The 24,178-nt window shown below is 39.7% G+C and overlaps 1 pseudogene; it reads right to left on the minus strand.

The window, feature by feature from the left end:
* Positions 1-66: 66 nt before the first annotated feature.
* On the minus strand, positions 67-22,870 carry LOC137709261 (protein DMP8-like; annotated as a pseudogene).
* Between the last annotated feature and the right edge of the window lie 1,308 nt (positions 22,871-24,178).

Here is a 24,178-nt window from a genome sequence, read left to right on the forward strand (position 1 = left end):
GTTTAAATAGAAGAGAAGGGAAGATGAGAGAGATTAGAATGAGAGATAATTCTACTCTGAAGCGAATTATATTATAATTGAAGCTGTTACACTCAAAAATGCTCCGACGAGTGACATGAGATAAGCGAAAAATGGTATAGCCAAAGCTACTATAACGGTGCTTGTCACCAAGGTGGTGCTGGCTAACATGCCGATGAGTCTCTTGTTGTAGTGATTCGGGAACCTCTTCTTTGCAGCATTCACAACTGGTGTAACCATCAAAGCATATTTGGATATGGGATTGACCAGCGTGGTGTATATCGCGACTTTTGAGCTGATTTTGTGAGTTGGGAGATTTAAAGTTATTTGTGATTGAACCGTAGATCCAAAAATTAGGTACCCGAAAACTGCCATTGATGCGTAACAGATGGTGCACAAGATGAAGCATAGGAGAAGAACCTGAAACAAGGAAACAACAGATTGATAAAAATCCTGAAACAAAATAGAATGAATGTCACTTGTTAAGAAGTTTCTAATTACATTGGAGAACTGACGTTTGTTTTTCATTGAAGTGTAGAGGGTCGGGAACACCGGATGCGCGCAGTAACAAAATGACCAAATGGCTCATTTTTTAGTGTAACACGTCCTCAAGTGAAAACTTCCATTTAAAAATTAGTACATATATATAGTTCATCCAGATGATTATTTGACGGAAGTAAAACCATTTATTGACTAATTAATCAAAAAGTTAAGGCATCCTTCACTCTACAGAGTCTTGAGAGCAGTTGGATTATGCATCATATTGCAAAGCAGAGGTCGTCGGGGTCGGGGTTGGGGCAGTGCCTGTCTGATCATCGCAACACTCAAAGCAGTAGGGCTTTGGATTATGCACACACAAGCAGCATGCACATCTCCCGTCACATTCTACAACATATTATTCAACAAACAAAATTAAGTCGATTAACTGTGTATAGTATATAAGTAATTAATATTAGAGAACTGTTAGGGATTAATTAAACTTGTTGTTTACATACTGGCGACGGCGACCTTGGCGGAGGAAGACAGCCTGGTGTCGTTGAGATAGATGCATATGGATATGAGAGGTCTGGGAGCCGCGTAGTTGCTTGAGCCTTCATGGTCGTAGTCGCAGTTATAAACAGTACGACCGCCATGCAAAATACAATTTTGTTGACGCTGGCCACTTCTCAGAAATATTAACAAATTAACAAGAAAATAATTGATGGGGTGGGTTCAATATCTAAAACTCATCCACCTTAACTTGGATGAGAAACTATATATGCTCGATTGTCCAGATATATACACAACTTTTGAGACCAATATTGGAAGGTAAACTAATGATTATTTAAAATGAATCTGGGAATTAGGCAAGGTAATGGTTACAACTTATGTTATATATTTACTGATTAGGCAAATTAACGATTACAACATATGTTATATTTGATAATTATTTTTGATTTTCTTTTGCAAATATAAAAGAAGATTCAAACGATATTAGGAGAGGAAATCAAGTCAAGCACATGCCCTAGGTCAACTAATGATCTGTCGATCAAATATATAAAGCATAAAATTTGCAACTTAATATACTATTACTCAAAGCAAAATCATTAATTGTCAAAGTGAATCGTAATACAACATATCAATATAACAAGAAATTTTTATTGTACTAGATATACAAAACGGATAAACTAAATATAATAATATAACTAGTTAAACCGAACTAGGTTCTCGAGACACTTCTCTCCAATATAACATATATTATATATATAAACACAAACAACATAACATATTAATACAACTTACAGAAACACAAACATCATTAACTAATAAAACAAATAAATTGTATCTTGAATTACGCTTCTGCTTCATTCGCGCAGCCATGCAGCCAATCCCGTAGCGAGTACTCGGAAACACAAGAAACAAGCCGCTGCACACGATTCCCACCATCAACGGGAAACTCTCCATCCCTTCATCCATGTCCTTCTCGTGCCCCGGAAACAAACAGTCCGTCACGCGGCGGTCCGAAAATGCGATCGCCACGAACACCATGACGGACATAAAACGAAGTCCGACAGCCCCAACTCGTACCTCTCCTCCTTCGGCACCTCCACCATCAGGCCCGGTTTAAATGTTGAATAAGTGGCCAAGTGGCCATACTTTAGATTAAACAAACCAAAGGTGGGAAACATCTTTCCTTGTTTTGGGGAGGAAAAATGGGAAAAGATTTTTTGTCCTCTTCACCACCCGTGAGTTTTGGCTCCTTCATAATGGAGGGTTTGGTTGCTTTCTTCCCTCCATTCGGTTGTGTGGTAGAAAGAGAGAAAAAGAGCTCATTTTTCTGCAGAGATCAAGGAGAGTTGCAGAGAGCCCAAAAGGAAGAAGAAGCTGCTGCTTCATTTGGTTAGTAATCATCCACCAAAGTAGTTGTTGTTGTAATAGCTTTGAGCTATATGTATAGAGAAGAAATTATTCTTTATATTTCTTCCTCTATTTGTTTCTTTGGTGTGTGAGAGCTATTGGGTGTATTGGGTTATTTGGGTTGTGAGATTGCCAACACTTTGTAAACTCCCATTTGGTTGATAGTGGATTATTGGGTGAGCTCCTATTGCTCCGAGGACGTAATCCAGTTACACTGACTGTGGAGGAACCTCGTTAAAATCTTGGTGTTATTTTCTATATTGTTCTTGCATTTCATTTGATAAATTTCTGTGGGTTAGCTTGATTTGGTTCCGCGTGGTTTGGTGCTATCCTAGCACAACAATTGGTATCAGAGCACTGGTTGCTCTTGGGTACTGTCTAATTGCCAAAAATGTCAGACGGGCAAGATGAGAATCCTTTTGGAAGCAGCTCCGGATTTGCAAGAACTACGGTGCAAAATGCAAAGTTCGAAGTTGAAAAGTTTGATGGCACAAACAACTTTGGGATGTGGCAATGTGAGGTCAAAGATGTGTTGGCTCAACAAGATCTACTTGCCGCTTTGGGAGAGAAGCCAGAAGCTATGTCGAAGCCGGAATGGGAGAAATTAAATTTGTGGGCTTGCTCTTCAATTCGGTTGTGCCTTGCAAAAACTCAGAAGTATTTTGTGATGCGGGAGACATTGGCAAGTGTGTTGTGGCAAAAATTGGAAGACAAGTATATGACGAAGAGTGCAGAGAACCGGCTACACTTGAAGAAAAAGCTCTACCGCTTCCAATACAAAGAAGGTACAAAAATGATTAGACACCTTGATGCTTTTAATAAGTTGATTGCCGACTTGTTAAATTTAGATGAGGATATTAAGGATGAAGATAAGGCCTTAATATTGTTGAATTCCTTGCCGGACTCTTATGAGCATTTTGTTACCACTATTATGCATGGTAAAGAAACTGTGAAATTTGAAGATGTGTCAAATGCCTTGATGAATTATGAAATGAGGCATAGAGATAAAAATCATGATAGTACCTCTGAAGCTTTATTTGTTAGAGGTAGATCATCGGAGAGAAGATCATCTTCTAGCAGAAAAAAATCAAAGTCTCGACCTAGAGGAAACTCTAAAGGTAGAAAACCTTTGGAAAGGGATGAATGTGCCTTTTGTCGTAATAAGGGTCATTGGAAGAAAGATTGTCCTAAGTTGAAGGCCAAAGGAAAAGAAAGTTCTGAAGCTAATGTTGCTGAAGTTGAAACAGATTTTTCTGATTTTGCTTTAACCACTACCTCATCATTTGATTGTGCTACTAAGTGGGTGTTGGATACGGGTTGTACTCATCATATGACTCCTCACAAGGATTGGTTTTCAAGCTTGAAAGAGTTTGATGGCGGCGTTGTGTTCATGGGAGATGACAATCCTTGCACAACAAAAGGGATTGGTACAGTTCGTTTGAAGTTGCATGATGGCATGGTTAAAGAGTTGACAGGTGTTCGGTATGTACCGAATTTCAAGAAAAATCTTATTTCTTTGGGTACTTTGGAATCCAAGGGCTTCAGATTTCATTCAGATGGACATACATTGAAAGTTACTTATGGTGCACTTGTTGTGATGAAAGCTCCTCGATGTGGCCATTTGTATTTATTGCAAGGAAGCACTGTGACAGGTGAAGCATCTGTAGTCTCAGAAAATATAGGCACATCCGATTCTGATACTACTAGATTGTGGCATATGAGATTAGGCCATGCCGGTGAGAAAGCTCTACAAGGGCTTGTGAAACAAGGTCTTCTAAAAGGTGCCACGACTTGTAAGCTTGATTTCTGTGAGCATTGTGTCTTGGGGAAGCAAACTAGAGTGAAGTTTGGTACTGCTGTACATCAGACGAAGGGCATTCTTGATTATGTGCATTCGGATGTTTGGGGTCCTACAAAGACTCCCTCTTTGAGTGGTAGACATTGGTTCGTGACCTTTGTTGATGATTATTCAAGAAGGTCTTGGGTCTACACTATGAAGCACAAGAGTGAGGTGTTGAGCATTTTCTTGGGTTGGAAGAAAATGGTTGAGAACCAGACTGGGAGAAAGATTAAGATTTTGAGATCTGATAATGGTGGTGAATACACATCCGACCCTTTCTTTAAAGTTTGCAAAGAGGAAGGGATTGTGAGACATTTTAGTGTCCGGGGAACTCCACAACAAAATGGAGTTGCAGAAAGATTGAATCGAACCTTGCTTGAGAAGGTTAGATGCATGTTGTCTCAGTCGGGTTTGAGCAAGTCATTTTGGGCAGAGGCAGTTACTTATGCATGTCACATCATCAACCGATTACCCTCAGCTGCTGTTCAGGGTAAGACGCCAATGGAGGTATGGACTGGAAAACCTTCTAATGATTATGATTATATTCGTATTTTTGGTTCACCTGCTTTTTTTCATGTAACTGAAAATAAACTTGATCCTAGAGCCAAAAAGGCTATCTTTCTTGGTTTTAGTAGTGGTGTCAAAGGTTATAGGTTATGGTGCCCGGAGATGAAGAAACTTGTAATCAGCAGAGATGTGACATTTGATGAAGAATATATGTTCAGAGACTCTGAAAAGAATGTGAAAGATGTCCAACAGGTGGAGCTTGAGAAAGTTGCCTCTAGTACTTCAAATCCTATTTCCGTTGATGTCGAAGCCACTACAAGTGAAGAAGTGGGAGACCATGAGGATGTTGAAGAAGTTGAACTTGAAGATTCTATTAAAGTTGAAGAGCAAGTTTCACCTCAAGAGTCTATTGCCAAGAACAGAGGAAAAAGACAAATTACCAAGCCAGCTCGGTATAGTGACTATGTTGCTTTTGCTCTTCCTATTATCACTGATGAGATTCCATCCAATTTTGAGGAAGCCATTGAGAGTGAGGAAAAAGAGAAGTGGTGCAATGCCATGGGTGATGAGATGAATTCTCTCTTGAAGAACAAGACTTGGGAGTTAGCTAAATTGCCTAAGGGTAAGAAAGCTATTGGTTGCAAATGGGTGTATGCCAAGAAGGAAGATGCTGATGAGAAAAGCAATGTGAGATTCAAAGCAAGATTAATTGCTAAAGGGTATGCACAAAAGGAGGGCATTGACTACAACGAAATATTTTCTCCAGTTGTGAAGCACTCCTCAATTCGTATTATGTTAGCTCTTGTTGCACAATATGATCTTGAGCTTATGCAACTCGATGTGAAAACGGCTTTCCTACATGGTGATTTGAATGAAGAGATTTATATGTGTCAACCGGATGGGTATAAAGTGAAAGGGAAAGAGAATTTGTTTTGCAAGTTGAAGAAATCACTTTATGGCTTGAAGCAATCTTCAAGACAATGGTATTTGAGGTTTGATAAATTTATGAGAGGCCAAAATTATTCTAGAAGTCAATATGATCATTGTGTGTACTTCAAGAAGTTACAAGATGGGTCTTTCATTTATTTGTTGATATATGTTGATGATATGTTGATTGCCTCAAATAATGTCGAAGAGATTGATAAATTGAAGAATCAAATGAAGAATGAGTTCGAGATGAAGGATCTTGGTGAAGCAAAGAAGATCCTTGGCATGGAGATCACTAGAGACAAAGAGAAGGGTTTGGTTTGTTTGAATCAAAGACAATACCTTGAGAAGTTGATTCGGAAGTTTGGAGTTCATGATTCAACTAAACCGGTTAGTACCCCTTTGGCTCCTCATTTTAAATTGAGTTCTCTACAATGTCCTTAAGCTGATAAAGAGAAGCTGCAAATGAAAGATATACCATATGCAAATTTGGTTGGTAGTTTGATGTATGCAATGGTATGCTCTAGACCGGATATTGCTCATGAAGTTGGCATGGTGAGTCGATATATGCATAATCCAGGTAAAGAGCATTGGAATGCAGCTAAGTGGATATTGAGGTATCTCCATGGTACTCGAGATGTTGGTGATGCGAGATTTACTTGACACTCAAATTAAACCCTCGTTTGACAATTGTAGTAGAATGGATAAGTGAGGGATCGTTCTAGACCGGGGATTAGGAGGGCTTGCTAAAACCTTCTAAATTGACTTAAAAACATAAAAACTAAATTAAAATACTCTTAACAAGACTACTATGACTCAGAAAGGCTTTGAAAAACTCAAATTGTCTAAAACAATCAAATTGACTCAAATAGAAGCTAGAACTTGATTTAGACGAATTTGCAATTGTTTATGACTCCAAAAGCTTAAAGATACAAAAATAAAACAAATACGAATGATTAAGACTTAACAAAATAGGGGGGGGGGAATTGTGGTTGGACGATATTAAATTAAAAAGACAGAATATAATTAAAGGCAAAATGTAAATATGAATGTGATGAAAATATGGATGATGGAATAGCCAAGGGGTTCTTCTCCACACATGTTACACTTGCAAACAAAATTGATTCTCAGTTGGTCTTTCGATAAGTTGTGAAACTCAATGCTCCAAGTTAATTAGATCCGCTTAGATTAACTTTCAGATTTCCCTAAATTCGTTGGATTGAATGGAATACGCATTACAACCAAATTATTCTTAATCAAAGTCCCTAACTATGGAATACGCATGATAGAGACATTCAACAAAGATCATTAAGTTCAACGGAAATCATAAACATCGACGAGGCATTCGTTACAATGGAATACGCATGAAACTTATGCCAAGAATTCGTTTAACGCGATTGTTTATAAGCAACCTCCACTACTTGTGAATATAAGTTCATAACGATTAGGTGAAATTCACTTATATTCTAGCGTCATATTTATGCATGAAAATTAAGCTTGCAATCTCAATGAACATACATAAATAAGTTATCAATCAAACAGTTAAACGAATTGAATCCACAACTTATGAAATTCCAACCAAACGTAATCAATTCAAATTGCAAATATAAACATAGTTTCGAATCACCCCCTAGCTAAAGGGGGTTTAGTTCCTCATAACTTTGAAATCAAAGAAACACCCAAACATTCCAACAACTCAAACTTGAATTGTATGAACGTTTAGGCACTCTTATCTTCCATTCGTCATACGTACAAAACAAAGAGAATTAAATTATAACTTTGAAATCAAAGAAACACCCAAACATTCCAACAACTCAAACTTGAATTGTATGAACGTTTAGGCACTCTTCTCTTCCTCTTCGTTGTGTCACAAGGTCTAAGGAGATGTTAAGGGCTTTAGGTGTATGTGGAATGGAGTAGGGAGTGGTTGGAGATGGAAGAGTGAAGAGAAAATATGCAGAAAATGAAGTGACTCACGGCTAGGGAGAAGATGGAAGTGTTTGTGTATGAAAATGAGATGGAATTGAATGGGGAGTGAATGAATGAATGCTAGGGTATTTATAGGGGTAGTGGAGGGAACATATGGCTGTTTGTTTAAGCATTTGTGTGGAGGAATGATGGAAAAACAGCTAGGACACATGTGAAAACTGGAATTGCACAAGGGGAGCAAAGGGAACCCACGACATGGATGGATTTGCATGTGTTTGGGAAGCTTTCTTGCTCATTTTCTGGATGCAATGATGAAGAGTTTAATAATTAATGCATGTAGGTGGTTGAAATGATGAAGAATGAGTGGTGGATGTGTGAATGATTGAATGTGCATGTGGGTGAATGTGAAGGGAATGCATGTGAGGATGCTGGAAATGCAATGGAACTCACGGCACAAAGGTTCTTTGGTGATGAATGTGGTTGATTTAATGGAGGAACAAGTGCATGTGTTGAATTGGTGGTGCATGTGATTAAAGATGGAGAAGGTGGTGTAATGATGAAGTGGAATGGCTGAAAATGCAAGGGGGAGTGAATGCCACGGCAAAGGTGTTTTGGTGCATGTGTTTTAAAGAATGAATGGTGGTATAATGATGAAGTGTGATGAGTGATAAGTGTATGATATGTTGAGTGATATGTTGAGTGGTAAGTGAATGATAAGATAAGTGATAAGTGAATGATATGTTGAGTGATAAGTGAACTAGTTTAAAGGGCTAGGGTTTAAGTACATAGAATGGGCCTAAAATAGGTTGGTTTGTATGGCATAATGTGTTTGATTGGGCTAGAGCCATTGTTTTGTGTCTTCAAGTGCATACAAGGCCTTCAAATTCGTCCATCCTCTTGGCTCCATGGATAAGCTATCCAATCCATGCCCAAAAATGCTCCAAATGGCCTCAAAATGCACTTTCTTGCTCCCTAGGCCCTTAGAACCTGAAAACACACAAAAGAAGCATAAAGGACTAAAATAACGAGAGAAACATAACGTAAATGCACGAGAACAAGCCATTTAAGTCGCATGAATATGCTCCTATCAAATACCCCCACACTTAGCTTTTGCTAGTCCTCGAGCAAAACAGAATAAAAACAAATAAACAAAACGTCACTAAACACGTAAAACACAACCTAAACCTTCCAACAACCGTCTTAGGGATTTCCAATGCACATGACAAGTTAAAAATCATCATTCTCACAGATTTTAGTCATCTTCACACTTAAGTACATTCTTAATCATAGTCACCATATACTATTTCACAATTAAGCATTTAAAACCATGTTTTGAATGTAGTAACATGCCTTAGAGAATTTGCTCAATTCCTTTCAAGATATGCACTCAATTTTTACTCAGATTTTCTAACTACACACCCTAATCTAGTCATATGTGAGAAGATTGATGTAAACATGAAAACGACACTCACATATATGTATCACAAAGAACGCAAATTCTGGAGTTAATAATCAAGTTTAGATATGATCTCATGAATGGAATGCTACTACTTAGACGCGAGAACCAGTGACACCATAAGCTCATACCAAGTTCAAACTCCACAAATTGAAATACACAACACTCAAGATAGAAGTCAAGGGTTGTAACGGGGCTTGGGGTATGTGGATAACAAAGAAGGGATATGGAAAACAAAGGTTCTTAAAGAAATAGTGAGCAAAGCATTTGAATCAACTTAGAATTCACTTTTGAATGAAAACTCAACTTTTGAACAAAAAGGGAGAATTTAGACAATTTACGCCCAGAATTGGTGTTTTAGAACCTTTCTTCAATCACTTATTCTTTTCTCTTTTTTTTTTTTTTTTTTTTTTTTTTTTTTTTTTTTCTTTTCTTTTGAATCTCAAAACAAAAACACTTAAACATTCTCTCCCCCACACTTATTTTCTTTCATAATGTAACTCAAAAGGAATTCAATTAAGTCATGCTCACTATCTTTTAAGAACAAGGGTAAGGACGGTCATATTCTAGGTTAGGTGAAGATAAAGTGGGTTAACAAAGAACATGGGTTAACATGGCTCAACGGGGGTAAAACTTACAACATATACGAAATATGGGAAGCGAGGCTATTTGGCTATGGTGGCAACTACACAACTTCATCTTGATATATGTTATGCAAATCAATAACATGCTTTGAATGAAATGGGCATGAGTTCTAGCATTTGGAACTATATGATGAAACGCCTTCTAAGTAGTAACCAAGCAAAGAATAATGAGATCATGCAACGATTTTAGAAAACAAGAAATCACAGATTATACTCTCCAAAGAACGTTATAGGCTCAAGTCTCTCAGGGTTGTAGCATTTGTTTGAGTTCCTTCCTTCAGGCATGTTACAAAAACTAAATTTTCTTTTATGATTGCATGTGAAGTCATACATTATAACCATAACCAAGCATATACCAAGAGTAAATCAAACTTTTCTCTATGTTAATAACTCTTTTAACAGTCATGCAATTACAAACCAAATCCTTATCATTGTGTTGGAAGGTATCCTAAGACACAAACACACACACAAAAACAACTTTAAAACAACTCTTTTTGGGTTTTTCAAAACAATTTTTTCAAATTTTTATGGGATTTTCGAATTTTTAAGACAAAACACACTAAAACAGTTTTAAAACAGTGAGAAACAACATGTGAAGTGATAGGTGATAAAATCCAACGAATTTGCATCAAATATACTTAGTTACCCCCCCACACTTAAATCAAACATTGTCCTCAATGTTTTAAGCATAGATTCACACAAAGCATAAGTAAATACACAAAAAGCACTTAAACATACTAAACATGACATAATGTAATTAACAAAGAGAAGAGTTTAGAGACGCAAATCTGTTTATAGAGTGTAAATTCCATCTTCTCCTTGGTAATTGCATTGAGGCTTTGATCTTTGTGATTCCACAGGTTTACTCTTGAACTGGTTTCTGCCCATCGTTGATTTTCCTTTGTGCTACTTCTTGAACTGGGCAGCAGGAATCTTTTGGTCTCCTCCACTTGTTGATTTTCCTTTGTGCTACTGGGCTGGAGGATTCTTTTGGTCTTCCCCGAAGGTCTGAGCTTACCCCTTTGGTCTGTTTCTTTGTTCAATCTTTCCAATTCGTATTGAAAAGGGTTGGAGGATAACTCAGCCTATGTTTGTCTCCACATGCTTCAATGTATCATTTTCACTTGCCTTACTCGCTCCCCTTTGCAGAAGTGGTCCCTTCTCCGGAAGTGTATCAACCGTTGAAGATGACTACTCGAGAGCAACGCTAGGTAAGCAATCAGGAATAGATCCCAGGCAGTTGGCTCCAGATCGGAAGACTGACTCCAAGTGCCGGCTGATTGCTTCTTTTACTTTGCCATGCGAGTAAGAACAAGGACAAAGAAAAAGACAGGGAAAGAGCATGATATGAGATACTTTTGCTTTTGACCTTGATGATATGAGATACCTTTGCTTTTGAAGAAGCGGTGAATGAATCAGCACATGTATTTGTTGTGCTGCTTCCTCCTGGGTCATATGTACTCCAGGCATCTGGTATCATCTTTGGGGAAGAAGAAAGAATTGAGTATTTCGAAAGGCTTTGCTGGGAGTGCGCCCTCAGAGGTGAGGGAGAGTTGGGCATTTTCTTCAGGTTTGCCCTGCCATAAAAGACGAAGGTCGACATATATAGAGATAATATCAAGTGGTGGTACTTTTTACCTTTGTCGACAAACGTTTTGATCCCGCAAATCCGGCTTTTTGAAATAATGGCGCCTCTTCGATCTCTGAACACGCCTCTTCGATTTCTGAGCAGGCGCCCCTTCGATTTCTGAACGACGCCCCTTCACTTTCTGAACGACACGTGGTAGTGCAGATGTGGCTCCTTTTGACAAAGCTGCACGCGTCTTCTGAAAAGCTGAGAAAGCGTCGCCGAACTTTGCGCTTGTCGGCTAAAGATGTGTAGTTGTGATGATGGCCTCCACGTGTTGTCAGAAAAGAAGAAATCTTTTGACAAAGTTGAACGCGCCTTCTGAAAAGCCGAGAAAGCGTCGCCTAAATTACGCCGGAAATTCCGGCTTTTTGAATTGGTGGACGCGTCGCCTTGGCTTTTTTATTAAGCTATCGATCACCACAACAAACACATTCTGAAGATTTCCCATTCTTGAAAATCGACTCCGGCCCTTTGAAATTTAACTTCATCCCTTCTCTTTGAACACTTTTGAAAAATGGCAAACTCATCGAACCTTAGCTTGGAATTGAGCCTTAGCAGTGATACGGGCGCGCCGCGTCAAGGTAACGTATGGCGCCCTTCTTTCTTTTCTTCTAACGGTCCTCTCACAGGTGAAGACTCCGTGATGCAGGACGCCACAACAGCTACAATAGTAGCTAGGAACCTCCTCACTCCGAAAGATAGTAGGCTGCTGTCAGGACGGTCCGATGAGCTGGCCGTTCAAGAGTCCCTCGCACTTAGTGTTCAGTGTGCGAGTTCTGTGTCCAACATGGGCCAACGCCTGCTTGCCCGCTCCCGTCAGGTGGAATCATTGATGGCAGAGGTGGAAAGTCTCAAGCAGGAGATCCAGCAGCTGAAGTATGAGAATAGAAGTTTGCACGTGCTTGCAAACAACTATTCGACGGGCATGAAGAGGAAGCTTGATGAGCTGCAAGAGTCTGAAGGTCGGATTCACAGTAACCGTCAAAGGTTCTCTTCTTTCCTCCAGAGGCACCTTTTTCCTGGCTCATCCAGCGCTTGGCCAAGTATTGAGGCCTGGAATGCTCTATCTTCGATGCCTTCTGCTCCTATGCCTTCTGTTCCTACGCCTTCCGCTCCGATGCCTTCTGTTCCTACGCCTTCCGCTTCAAGAGTAAAGCCACGTAGTGGGGCCTCAAGCAAACACCCTTTGTGAAGCACCATCTTTCTTTGTTTAGCAGTGCCTATCAATAAATCAAACATTTTCTCAATGTTACAATCATAAACTCACACAATTAATAAACAAACAAACAATAACAACTAAACAACGTAACAAGGCAGAAACGAAATAGCAACAAAGAGAAGAGTTTTTTTTTTTAGGAATCTGGATTTGGAGTTTTTTTTTTTTTTTTTTTTTTAAAACGTTTTTATCAAATTTTCGGAGTTTTATACCAAGACACTATAAAACACACTAAAACACTCTAAACACGTTTAAAACAGCAAGAAACAACATTCTAAGTGATAGGTGAATAAATCCCACGAAATTCATGCAAATACAAATTGTTTACCCTCCCACACTTAAATCAAACTTTGTCCTCAATGTTTTAAGCAGAAAGTCACAACAGAGCAAGCAAATAAACAAATACGAGAAAGAAAGCAAAGTAAAGGCAGTAAAGAAAAAGAAAGGAATAAAAATAAGTCTCTTAAAGGGGTTTCCAAGTTCTTCTCTATTCGGATGCATGGGTTGCCTCCCACGAAGCGCTTTCTTTTACGTCTTGCAGCCGGACGGTACCTCCGTTTAAGCTTGACTAGGTTCCACGGCATGGAGGGGTACCTCCTCCACGACATGCTCCTCAAACATCTCGTAATAGGGCTTCAATCGATGCCCATTCACTTTGAATTCTTGCTGCGTCCTTGAACTTTTGATTTGCACTGCACCATGAGGGAAAACATTAGTAACAACAAACGGGCCAATCCATTTAGAACGCAACTTACCAGGAAACAAACGTAGGCGAGAGTTAAAAAGTAACACTTTCTGCCCAACTGTGAAGGTCTTGGTTCGAATCATTTTATCATGGAATGCTTTGGTCTTGGCTTTGTACATCCGGGCATTCTCATAGGCTTCATTCCGAATCTCCTCAAGTTCATTCAATTGGAGCTTCCTATGAACTCCCGCTGCATCTATGTCCATGTTGAAAATCTTCACGGCCCAATGTGCCTTGTGCTCTAACTCTACGGGCAAATGACATGGCTTACCATAGACGAGCCGAAAAGGTGACATCCCAATGGGTGTTTTGTATGCCGTACGATATGCCCACAGTGCATCATCTAAACGTAAGCTCCAATCCCTCCTTGTTGGTTCAACGGTCTTCTCCAAAATTTGTTTGATTTCTCGGTTAGACACCTCGGCTTGGCCATTTGTTTGAGGATGGTAAGGTGTGGAGACCTTATGGTTGACATGGTACTTTCTTAGCAACGCCTCAATGGTCCGATTGCAAAAGTGAGACCCTCCATCACTTATGATTACTCTCGGCATTCCAAACCTAGCAAGAATGTTAGTTTTCACGAAATCTGCAACCACCTTAGAATCGTTAGTACGGGTGGCTTTTGCTTCCACCCATTTAGAAACATAATCAACGGCTAGCAAGATATAAGTGAAACCATAAGATGGAGGGAAAGGGCCCATGAAATCAATGCCCCAAACATCAAAAATTTCAACATTAAAGACAGGGGTTTGCGGCATTTGGTCCTTGGTACCTATGTTACCCATTCGTTGGCAACGATCACAAGACACACAAAAGGTTCTAGCATCCCTAAATATAGTCGGCCAATAAAAACCACACTCTAGAACCTTGAGGGCAGTGCGTTGTGTGCCAAAATGACCACCACATGCATATGTGTGACAAAAGCTTAGAATTGAGTGAAATTCAGAATCATGCACACATCTACGTACAATTTGATCTGAGCAATACTTCCACAAATAAGGGTCATCCCAAACATAGAAACGTGCATCATTTTTAAGCTTATCACGTTGGTGCTTGTTTAGTTCATTTGGAATTTGTTTAGCCACCAAGTAATTCACTAAATCTGCATACCATGGTTCACTTACCTCAATGGATAGCAGCTGCTCATCGGGAAAAGTTTCAGGGATAGGCACGGCATGTTCATGCTCCTCGTGGATCATTCGGCTTAAATGGTCAGCCACTACATTCTCGCTTCCTTTCTTATCCCGGATTTCAATATCAAATTCTTGAAGAAGAAGAATCCAACGGATAAGCCTCGGCTTTGCTTCCTTTTTCGTGAGCAAGTACCTCAAAGCTGCATGATCAGAATAAACGATTACTTTAGTACCAATTAAATATGAACGGAATTTATCTAAAGCAAAAACCACAGCTAGAAGTTCTTTTTCCGTCGTGGAGTAGTTCAATTGGGCATCATTGAGAGTCCGAGAGGCATAGTATATGACATGCGGCCGCTTGTCTCTTCTTTGTCCTAGAACAGCTCCTAATGCATAGTCGGATGCATCGCACATGAGCTCGAACGGAAGGCTCCAATCTGGAGGTACAATAATGGGGGCCAAGACTAGCTTCTCCTTGAGTTGGTTAAATGCCGAATTACACTCTTCATCAAACTTGAATGGCACATCTTTTTGAAGCAATCGGCAAAGAGGGTTGGACATCTTGGAGAAGTCCTTGATAAAACGCCTATAGAACCCTGCATGGCCAAGAAACGAACGTACCTCTCTAACCGAAGTAGGAGAGGGTAAGTGACGTACAAGGTCTATTTTCGATTTATCTACTTCAATTCCTTTTTCTGAAACAATATGTCCTAAAACTATACCTTGTTTCACCATAAAGTGACATTTCTCCCAATTCAAGACAAGGTTAGTTTCAACACATCGTTTCAAAATTAAGGTCAGATTATCCAAGCAATTATCAAATGAACTCCCAAATACACTGAAATCATCCATGAAAACCTCAATGATCTTTTCAACAAAATCGGAAAATATACTTACCATACACCTTTGGAAAGTGGCCGGTGCGTTGCATAAGCCAAATGGCATGCGACGATAAGCAAATGTTCCAAAGGGACATGTGAATGTGGTCTTCTCTTGATCATCCGGGGCTATCACAATTTGGTTATATCCAGAGTATCCATCAAGAAAACAGTAAAAAGCATGACTGGCTAACCTTTCGAGCATCTGGTCGATGAATGGCAAAGGAAAGTGATCTTTCCTAGTCATGGCATTTAGCTTCCGGTAATCGATACATACGCGCCATCCAGTCTGAATGCGTGTAGGCACGAGCTCATTCTCATCATTCTTGATAACAGTTACTCCGGACTTCTTGGGAACAACTTGAACTGGAGAGACCCAACGGCTATCGGAGATAGGGTAGATCACTCCGCAATCCAAAAGCTTGATTATTTCCTTCTTCACCACTTCCATCATCGGAGGGTTGAGACGGCGTTGAGCCTCTCGAGTTGGTTTAGCCCCCTCCTCAAGAAGTATACGGTGCATGCATGTGGTAGGGCTTATTCCTTTAATGTCGGCCAAAGTCCACCCTATGGCCGTTTTGTGCTCTCGCAGCACCCTCACAAGCTTCTCCTCCTCCATTGCCGTGAGACTTGATGAAATGATGACGGGCAATGTTTCGCCTTCTCCCAAAAACACATACTTCAAATGGTCCGGCAACGGCTTAAGTTCAAGCGATGGTGCCTGAACAACAGAAGGTAGCATCTTAGTGGAAACTGAATTTGAAAGTGAGAGTGGAACCTTACCATATTGTTGTGGTAATGACTCAAGGGCTGCCACAACCTCAATTATTTCTTCACTAGAACCCATTGCAAAGAATTCCTCCTCATTGCCGTGGCCTTGCATTGGCCCAAATCCTTCATTTTTGCGCTCTATGGCCTTAGTGATGGTTGTTTCCAGGGCGTCCTCGTTCAATTCTTCAAGGTATACCTGCGCCAAAGAATCGATAACATCAATGGAAAAACAAGAATGGTCATCAACGGGATATCTCATAGTTTCAGAAATATTAAAATCAATCACTTCCCCATCGAATTCCATTGTCAAGGTGCCTTTGTATACATCAATCTTCGTTCGGGCCGTCTTCATGAATGGCCTACCAAGGAGAATCGGCAAAGATGTAGAATGGGCTGAATCCTCCATGTCTAGGACGTAGAAATCAGCCGAAAAAATTAAATGGTTCACCTGCACAAGCACATCTTCCAAAACTCCTTTTGGATACGCGTTAGAACGATCCGCCAATTGTATAATTACACCATCTTGTTTTAATTCTCCCAAATTCATAGATGCATAAATAGAATAAGGCATGACATTTATGGATGCACCTAAATCAAGCATGGCATGTTCAAAACGATTATGTCCAATCACACAAGGAATCGTGAAACTACCGGGGTCTTTGCACTTGGTAGGTAGTTTACGTTGCAAAACAGCGGACACATTCTCGCTTACCTTCACTACCTCTTTGTTTGCCCTTCTTCTCTTTGTATTGCATAGGTCCTTGAGGAATTTAGCATACTTTGGAACCTGTTTGATTGCATCGAGAAGCGGTATGTTCACTTGCACCTTCCGGAACGTTTCAAGAATGTCCTTCTCGCTTTCTTCCTTTTTTTCTTGCATGAACCTGCGAGGAAAAGGTACATTGGGCAGATTAGGACGTGAAGTACATGAATTTGAACTTAAATTACCTGATTTGGCCGAGTTAGGGTGATCTGCCTCAGGTTGTGTCGTCTCTTCATCTACTTTCTGGGCAGATTTGGGATTGTTTGGCTCGGTCCCAACTTCTTTTCCACCCCTTAGGGTGATGGCCTTGGCGGATTCGAATCCTCCCTTTGGATTGACTGTGGTTGAGCTAGGAAGCTTTCCTTGCTCTCTAATCTGTCCAAGGAACTCAGAAATTTGCCCTATTTGTTTCTTCATATCCGTCATCTCCTTCTCGTTATTTGCTATCCGGTTGTTTTGATTTTGCAACCCCTGCGAAATAGAGGTTAGTAATTGCATAGCTTGATCACTTTCCAAGGACGTACCTGAATGAGATGATGCCGAAGGTTGTTGAGGTTGTTGGGGTGCATACGGCTTGGAATAAAAACCAGGGGGGTTTGGCCTAAATCCTCCTTGTTGGGCAGTTTGTTGTGGCTCCCTCCATTTGAAGTTTGGATGGTCCCTCCATCCGGCATTGTAAGTGTTCGAGTATGGGTTGTTTTGATTTTGTCCTTGGAAACCAATTGCATTGGCAGATTCCCACCCACCATTCTCGATTAGTTGAGGGCACTTGTCGGATGGATGCCCTTGAATTGAGCACACGCCACAAACTTGGTGTTCTTGTGCTTTTGGACCAATCACAACCTGAGAAACAAGAGAATTAAGATTAGCAAGTTGTGATTGAATTTCAGAAATAGCACTCACCTCATTTACACTTTGTTGCCGTGGGGCTTCCCTTTGGCCCACTCCTTCATATTGTTGAGCGTTGAGCGCTCGGTTGGCTATGAGAATCTTGGCATCCCTTGGTGTTTTGTCCACCAATGCTCCTCCCGCTGATGCATCAAGCATTTGACGTTCGATAGGAATGAGGCCCTCATAGAAATATTGAAGGAGAAGTTCCTCCTTCATTTGATGTTGAGGACATGAAGCTACAAGGCCCTTGAAGCGCTCATAATAAGCCGGGAATGTCTCACCATGATTCTGTTGAATACCACTAATTTTCTTCCGTAGGAGAATCACTCTCGAAGTAGGGAAGAATTTCTCCAAGAAAGCACGCTTCATACTCTCCCACGAAGTCACAGTTCCCGGGGCTAGTTCGTAGAGCCAATCTTTGGCCTTGTCCATAAGTGAAAATGGAAAGGCCTTCATCTTCAATATACTCCCATCCACATTGACGGGGGTCATGCTTGAACAAACCACCTCAAACTCCTTCAAGTGTTTGTTGGGGTCTTCCATAGACAAGCCATGGAACTTCGGAATATGGTGTAACAAACTGGATTTGAGTTCAAATTCCTCAGTCTTCCCCTCTGCAGCCGTGGGGTATTGGATACAAAGAGGCAATGCATTATCCAAACCCGAGGCCGAAAGCTCCTTGATGGTTCTATTATCTGCTGCCATGGCTTGTTCTTCTTCAAAAATCTGATCCGTGGGCTTTTCTTCTACACCTACTTCGTCTTCTTCAAGCCCAGGTTGTGGTGGAGGTTGTGGTGGCTCTTGTTGACTCCTCGTTCTCCTCAAAGTGCGTTCAAAATCACCGTCAAAGTCGGAGATGTTCTCTATAATAGGCCGAGAGCGACGAGTCATACACAGTACCTAAAAAAACAAGGAAACAAACAAACTAAGAATCTAAAATAAGAATGCACGAAAAACAAAAAAAATATAAAAATAAAGACAAAGGATTAGCAAAGTTGCTAATCCCCGGCAACGGCGCCAAAATTTGATGCGAGATTTACTTGACACTCAAATTAAACCCTCGTTTGACAATTGTAGTAGAATGGATAAGTGAGGGATCGTTCTAGACCGGGGATTAGGAGGGCTTGCTAAAACCTTCTAAATTGACTTAAAAACATAAAAACTAAATTAAAATACTCTTAACAAGACTACTATGACTCAGAAAGGCTTTGAAAAACTCAAATTGTCTAAAACAATCAAATTGACTCAAATAGAAGCTAGAACTTGATTTAGACGAATTTGCAATTGTTTATGACTCCAAAAGCTTAAAGATACAAAAATAAAACAAATACGAATGATTAAGACTTAACAAAATAGGGGGGGGAATTGTGGTTGGACGATATTAAATTAAAAAGACAGAATATAATTAAAGGCAAAATGTAAATATGAATGTGATGAAAATATGGATGATGGAATAGCCAAGGGGTTCTTCTCCACACATGTTACACTTGCAAACAAAATTGATTCTCAGTTGGTCTTTCGATAAGTTGTGAAACTCAATGCTCCAAGTTAATTAGATCCGCTTAGATTAACTTTCAGATTTCCTTAAATTCGTTGGATTGAATGGAATACGCATTACAACCAAATTATTCTTAATCAAAGTCCCTAACTATGGAATACGCATGATAGAGACATTCAACAAAGATCATTAAGTTCAACGGAAATCATAAACATCGACGAGGCATTCGTTACAATGGAATACGCATGAAACTTATGCCAAGAATTCGTTTAACGCGATTGTTTATAAGCAACCTCCACTACTTGTGAATATAAGTTCATAACGATTAGGTGAAATTCACTTATATTCTAGCGTCATATTTATGCATGAAAATTAAGCTTGCAATCTCAATGAACATACATAAATAAGTTATCAATCAAACAGTTAAACGAATTGAATCCACAACTTATGAAATTCCAACCAAACGTAATCAATTCAAATTGCAAATATAAACATAGTTTCGAATCACCCCCTAGCTAAAGGGGGTTTAGTTCCTCATAACTTTGAAATCAAAGAAACACCCAAACATTCCAACAACTCAAACTTGAATTGTATGAACGTTTAGGCACTCTTATCTTCCATTCGTCATACGTACAAAACAAAGAGAATTAAATTATAACTTTGAAATCAAAGAAACACCCAAACATTCCAACAACTCAAACTTGAATTGTATGAACGTTTAGGCACTCTTCTCTTCCTCTTCGTTGTGTCACAAGGTCTAAGGAGATGTTAAGGGCTTTAGGTGTATGTGGAATGGAGTAGGGAGTGGTTGGAGATGGAAGAGTGAAGAGAAAATATGCAGAAAATGAAGTGACTCACGGCTAGGGAGAAGATGGAAGTGTTTGTGTATGAAAATGAGATGGAATTGAATGGGGAGTGAATGAATGAATGCTAGGGTATTTATAGGGGTAGTGGAGGGAACATATGGCTGTTTGTTTAAGCATTTGTGTGGAGGAATGATGGAAAAACAGCTAGGACACATGTGAAAACTGGAATTGCACAAGGGGAGCAAAGGGAACCCACGACATGGATGGATTTGCATGTGTTTGGGAAGCTTTCTTGCTCATTTTCTGGATGCAATGATGAAGAGTTTAATAATTAATGCATGTAGGTGGTTGAAATGATGAAGAATGAGTGGTGGATGTGTGAATGATTGAATGTGCATGTGGGTGAATGTGAAGGGAATGCATGTGAGGATGCTGGAAATGCAATGGAACTCACGGCACAAAGGTTCTTTGGTGATGAATGTGGTTGATTTAATGGAGGAACAAGTGCATGTGTTGAATTGGTGGTGCATGTGATTAAAGATGGAGAAGGTGGTGTAATGATGAAGTGGAATGGCTGAAAATGCAAGGGGGAGTGAATGCCACGGCAAAGGTGTTTTGGTGCATGTGTTTTAAAGAATGAATGGTGGTATAATGATGAAGTGTGATGAGTGATAAGTGTATGATATGTTGAGTGATATGTTGAGTGGTAAGTGAATGATAAGATAAGTGATAAGTGAATGATATGTTGAGTGATAAGTGAACTAGTTTAAAGGGCTAGGGTTTAAGTACATAGAATGGGCCTAAAATAGGTTGGTTTGTATGGCATAATGTGTTTGATTGGGCTAGAGCCATTGTTTTGTGTCTTCAAGTGCATACAAGGCCTTCAAATTCGTCCATCCTCTTGGCTCCATGGATAAGCTATCCAATCCATGCCCAAAAATGCTCCAAATGGCCTCAAAATGCACTTTCTTGCTCCCTAGGCCCTTAGAACCTGAAAACACACAAAAGAAGCATAAAGGACTAAAATAACGAGAGAAACATAACGTAAATGCACGAGAACAAGCCATTTAAGTCGCATGAATATGCTCCTATCAGTTGGTTTATGCTTTGAGAGGGATGACTTTGGTATTGGTCATTTTGTTGTTGGTTATGTTGATTCAGATTATGCAGGTGATCTGGATGGAAGGAAGTCTACTACAGGCTATGTATTTACTATGGCTAAAGGGCCAGTTTGTTGGAGGTCCATTTTGCAGTCGTCTGTTGCATTGTCTACTACAGAGGCTGAATATATGGCAGTTGCTGAAGCTATAAAGGAGGCCATTTGGATAAATGGACTGATTAGAGATTTGGGGATTGATCAGAAGCAGGTGGAGGTACATTGTGATAGTCAGAGTGCCATTTATTTGGCTAAGTATCAGGTTCATCATGCGAGGACCAAGCACATAGATGTGCGTTATCACTTTGTTCGTGAAGTTGTTGGTGAAGGAGAAATCATTCTCCAGAAGATTCCAACTAAAGACAACCCCGCTGATATGTTGACTAAGGTTGTTGGTGTAGCCAAGTTTGTTCATTGCTTGAACTTGGCTCACATTTTGCCTATATAAAGAAGGCGTTGAGCAGTAGGAGTTTTGGAGCATTTGACTCGGCATGAGTTGTTCTCTTGCTAGTGATTGGGAGTGATGTTGTGTGTTAATTGTGTTGTTTGGCTTATCATGGCGTTTTTCGGAACTTGGCCAAGGTGGAGATTGTTGAATAAGTGGCCAAGTGGCCATACTTTAGATTAAACAAACCAAAGGTGGGAAACACCTTTCCTTGTTTTGGGGAGGAAAAATGGGAAAAGATTTTTTGTCCTCTTCACCACCCGTGAGTTTTGGCTCCTTCATAATGGAGGGTTTGGTTGCTTTCTTCCCTCCATTCGGTTGTGTGGTAGAAAGAGAGAAAAAGAGCTCATTTTTCTGCAGAGATCAAGGAGAGTTGCAGAGAGCCCAAAAGGAAGAAGAAGCTGCTGCTTCATTTGGTTAGTAATCATCCACCAAAGTAGTTGTTGTTGTAATAGCTTTGAGCTATATGTATAGAGAAGAAATTATTCTTTATATTTCTTCCTCTATTTGTTTCTTTGGTGTGTGAGAGCTATTGGGTGTATTGGGTTATTTGGGTTGTGAGATTGCCAACACTTTGTAAACTCTCATTTGGTTGATAGTGGATTATTGGGTGAGCTCCTACTGCTCCGAGGACGTACTCCAGTTACACTGACTGTGGAGGAACCTCGTTAAAATCTTGGTGTTATTTTCTATATTGTTCTTGCATTTCATTTGATAAATTTCTGTGGGTTAGCTTGATTTGGTTCCGCGTGGTTTGGTGCTATCATAGCACAACATTAAACACCGCTAGCCCTTTCTGCGTCACGAACCCGTAGTACAACTTCCCGTCCGGACCACGGAAACTGTCCGTGAAGCGGAAGAAAAAGCATGAGAGGGCGCACATACCCAAGAGCCCGTACGTCATCATGGTGATAACACGCGTGCACTCCCCGGTTCTGTAGATAGCGGGGAGAACCATCTCAAAGGTTAGGAGAGTGCCCGTGGGAAGAAAGTTGGCCAGCATTGAAGTCTTGGATAGGGTTTTCTGGACCCCTTTCGCAACGGCACGCCGTTTGCGGCCGTGCAAGTGGCGGGTTCAGTCGGAGCAGGGGCAGAGGCTGAGATGAAGAAGAAGGTGGCGGTGGCTTTGGTGGTGATTTGGTGGACTCGTCGTCCTGTGGATCCCCGTAGACTGCATTATTGTAGATTTTGATTCCGACGCCGTCAGTCTTTTGGTCCATTTTTGCAGTTGTTCTCTCTCTGGGAAAGTTCGATCGATTGGTTTTATGGATATGGATTTTAACTTTGGAACGGTTTCTGAATTATATATATAAAGGTTTTGTTAGTAGTTCATAAATTCAAAATTTAGGTACTTATCAACGGTTATTTGGAGAACTGTTAACTGGTTTATATAATTATTAGTTTTGTTTACCTGAAAATAATTCAAATAATTTACAAACATATTTTTTCTAGTTAACTCGAGGTCTCTAAATTTGATTCTCCATGTTAGCATACGGCAACTATTTGATCATTTCCCCTATGACTAATCAAAAGAAATTTCATGCTCTTGGAACGTCATGACTCATAAGAGTATTCTAAAGCATTGTCATGTAGACAAGTTAATTCACATCTCAATCCAGTTACTTAGTATTACGGGTTAGTTAGTGGTATGTTTTTTCACTTGTAAGTAAAGATTTTAGGTTCGATTTTTGCTAGAGGTGAATTTGAACCACATTATTATTAGCCCAGTATGAGACTTAGCCCACTCCCCTACTACTTTAATGTAGATAATATCGTTTGTTAATAATACAAAATACACATCTCAATGCATGATTTTGGAATTTTCAAAAAAGTAATGCTAGGGAGGAGAAATTTTTCAATTTATCGGGAACATGGCCTGGTAAACCAAGTGTAACAATACAATTGGGGAAAACTTTTTCTCAAGGGTGAACACAATTTGAGAAATTTTCAGTATGCCGGAAACACAACTTGATACATCAAGTGTTAAAATACAAGTAGTTGTAAATTTTATTTTCTTTTGCAAATATCCAACCAATTGTATTATGACACTTGGCGTACCGTGTAGTGTTCCCAGCACATCGAAAAATCTCTCCACAATTTTAGACCATATTAGTGTACCATCTCATGTGGCAAGTGATGCATATAACTATCAAATAGATTCGATAGTTGATGTGACATGTACACATCACGTCCCATCAAATGATACAAACATGTAATATCTCAATAATTTTTCTCAAATTAAGCTTTAGAAACTGTTATTAACATTTCAAAAATCTCATTCTACACTTCTCAAAAGTGTATTTTTCTTTCTACTTTTAAAAAGTTTAGAATGCCAAATGAGATTTTTGGAGTGTCACTAACAATTCTCTTAAACTTTAAGGAAAACTAATGAAAATAGTTTGAAAACTTTAAGTTTTAATCAAAATGACAAAAATGTGTTATAAGTGAATAGTACAAGATGTGACTTTTTAGAATAAAATTGTCATATTCGTTAAAATGAACAATATCAGAAGTGTTTTATTAAAATT

This window comes from Pyrus communis, chromosome 11 (genome assembly GCF_963583255.1).
Source record: "Pyrus communis chromosome 11, drPyrComm1.1, whole genome shotgun sequence".
Classification (NCBI taxonomy): domain Eukaryota; kingdom Viridiplantae; phylum Streptophyta; class Magnoliopsida; order Rosales; family Rosaceae; genus Pyrus; species Pyrus communis.